The sequence below is a fragment of the Euprymna scolopes genome, unplaced genomic scaffold (assembly GCF_053919585.1).
Source record: "Euprymna scolopes isolate OS-2025 unplaced genomic scaffold, ASM5391958v1 sca415, whole genome shotgun sequence".
Lineage (NCBI taxonomy): Eukaryota > Metazoa > Mollusca > Cephalopoda > Sepiida > Sepiolidae > Euprymna > Euprymna scolopes.
The window spans coordinates 1-2500 of record NW_027633453.1 but is presented as its reverse complement, the minus strand read 5'-3'; the positions used below and the strand labels follow the sequence as shown (position 1 = coordinate 2500).

The following is a 2500-nucleotide window of genomic DNA, read 5'->3' as shown; positions in this document are numbered from 1 at the left end:
GGGCACGGCTCGGAGGCGGGTGAGGCGAGGAGAAGACGACGGCACGAGACCGACGACACCCCCCGACGACCCCCGGACGACTTGCCACGACACCTCTCCCGATCGACGCCCTCCTACACGCTCTCTCGCTTTCGCTTCGCCTTCGGGGTTAGTCAGAGGTGGCCCCTACGACTCGCGAACGGCCAGGACTCCTCGGTCCGTGTTTCAAGACGGGTCGGGTGGGTTGCCGATGCACGTCGCTGACCCGGGGTGGCGGGCGGCTCGAGTAAAAAAGCGTCGCCGAGCGACCTCTCCGGAACGGAAACGGGCGCGGGCGGGGTTGCCCCCGACAAGAACCCGAAACGTCGGCGAGGTGCGTGACGGCGAGGCCGCGCCAGTCCTATCCCGCCTCTCATCGCGCACGCGCCCGAGACGGTGGGGCGCCTAAGGAGCGACACACAGAGTGCGTCGCCCGCACGCGACTTCCGGCGGGATCAAAACGGACCGGCTCGCCACGTGTAACGGATCGTGTCAGATTTCCTCCGTTCCCGGCAGAAAGGGGCAGTTACGTTCGCGGGCCCGACGGCCGGTGGCCCCCGACTTCACAAGGTGGGAAGACGGGGGTTTTCAGGGTGATGAAACGCCTGCCGCCTACGGAAAAAAACCCGCGTGTTCGACCTGCACGCCGGGAACGGGTCGCGACGACGGACCGGAGGGGAAGTGCGTCCGGTGCCGGCCGCGCGGAGGTCGCGCCGAAGCGCCCGCGCCATGATTACGCCGAGCGATGATGAAGGGGACGGGTGCAGCGGAGTCGCGCGCGGAGGGAGCAGGAGGAAAGAAGAAGCGGCGGCGACGGATGCGGCGGGTTAGGGCCCGGCGGCAGCAGCGATCGAGAGGACGAGTCCCCTCCGTCGCAGCCAACCGACGCCAGCCACCTACCGACGCCGCGGTCGTCACCACGTTTCCCTTCCCGCTATCCACGCGGCCCGTCTCCTTCGTCGGCGACGCGGGCACAAAAGCTGGAACCGCGGGGAACGAGTCCCCCGCGGACACGACGAACGACGACCTGTGCCGCGACGGCCTCTCTTTCAAGAACACACATCGAGTTTGGGCTCGAGCCTAGGCAGCACCGGACTGAGTCCCCCGCGATCGCGGTGAGCGGTCCCACCCGTTTACCCCTGGGCGGTTTCACGTTCTCTTGAACTCTCTCTCCAAAGTTCTTTTCAACTTTCCCTCACGGTACTTGTCGACTATCGGACTCGTCCCGGTATTTAGCCTTGGATGGAGCTTACCACCCGATTTGGGCTGCGTTCCCAAGCAACCCGACTCTCGGATCGAAGGCCGTCGCTCGCCGTCCGCACCGAATGGGCCTGGCACCCGCCGCGGGCGGCCCCGATCGAGGGAACTCCGAACTATGCGAGACGAAAACGAACGGCTGCCTTCGACCCATGCGCCACACGTCCCGAAGCCTTTAACTTGCGACGGGATTCGGCGTTGGGCTTCTCCCGGTTCACTCGCCGTTACTAAGGGAATCCCGGTTGGTTTCTTTTCCTCCGCTTAGCGATATGCTTAAGTTCAGCGGGTCGTCTCGTCGAGCCGAGGGCGGCGGTTTTTAGTAGAGTGTGGTGTTTGGAGGAGAGGAATCTCGATCGGTACCCTCCGTGTGACGACGGCTGGCCGATATAGCGCCCGTCCGACCGAAAATGAAGAAGCCAACAATTAAAAAAAAGCGTGGGTCCTCCCCATCCGACGTTGCGTTGCCTACGACGCGGCCACCTTTTTACGGTGCGACGGCCGTGCTCGTCGCGCTGCTCGAGGCGTCGCTGAGAGACACCTTCATGAGGCAGAGAGCGAGACGAGCAGGCGGCGCTTACGTCGGCAGTCGGTTAGGTCGGTACTTTTTTTTTGGTCTCCCTTCGGCTGCTTTCGGACAGACTCCTCCTGCTCCTCCTCCACAGTGTTTCTTCACGCGGTCGAAAAGGGAAAAGACTCCGCGGTCTGCCAGCGGGAGACGAAGGAGGAGGCCGGAGAGGGTTTTAAAAAAAAAAAAGACATTGAAAGGAGTCAATTCTTTTTTTATTTTTCTTCCCCTCGTCACTCGCTCCTGCGACGTCCCGGTTACCACCGTGCCGAGGACCGGGCGGGCACGGGGACGGCAAGATGTCGTTTCGTTAACGGAGAAAGACATGTAACGTTCCGCCTCTCGACCGGACGTGGCCCCGAGACAAGGGATCTCGGGGCCGCAATGTGCGTTCGAGGTGTCGATGTTCACTGAGTCCTGCAATTCGCATCAGTTATCGCGGCTGGCCGCGCTCTTCATCGACGGACGAGCCGAGTGATCCCCCGTCCAGGGTTCAGCACTTGGTTTTTTTATATTAGTTTTTGTTTATATAGATTTAGTAGTGTGCGAGGAGGTCTGTGCGAGGAGGCGTGACGGCATTGCAATGTCGCGAGTAGTTTGTTTTTTTAGCTAGCGGCGGTGGCACAGCGGCTGCAAAAAAACAAAAAAAACGATAAAGCG

The 2500-nt window shown here is 61.7% G+C and overlaps 2 non-coding genes across 2 annotated transcripts in view; both read right to left on the bottom strand.

The window, feature by feature from the left end:
* LOC145274711 (large subunit ribosomal RNA) overlaps nucleotides 1–1584 on the bottom strand; it is a 5719-nt gene extending 4135 nt beyond the window's left edge. Inside the window, exon 1 of the ribosomal RNA XR_013866891.1 lies at nucleotides 1–1584. This exon is cut by the window's left edge and continues 4135 nt beyond it. This is a non-coding gene — a ribosomal RNA (large subunit ribosomal RNA).
* A 592-nt stretch (nucleotides 1585–2176) lies between these two features.
* Nucleotides 2177–2334, bottom strand: LOC145274709 (5.8S ribosomal RNA). Its single transcript, XR_013866889.1, has one exon. It is a non-coding gene; the product is annotated as a 5.8S ribosomal RNA (ribosomal RNA).
* Nucleotides 2335–2500: the final 166 nt, after the last annotated feature.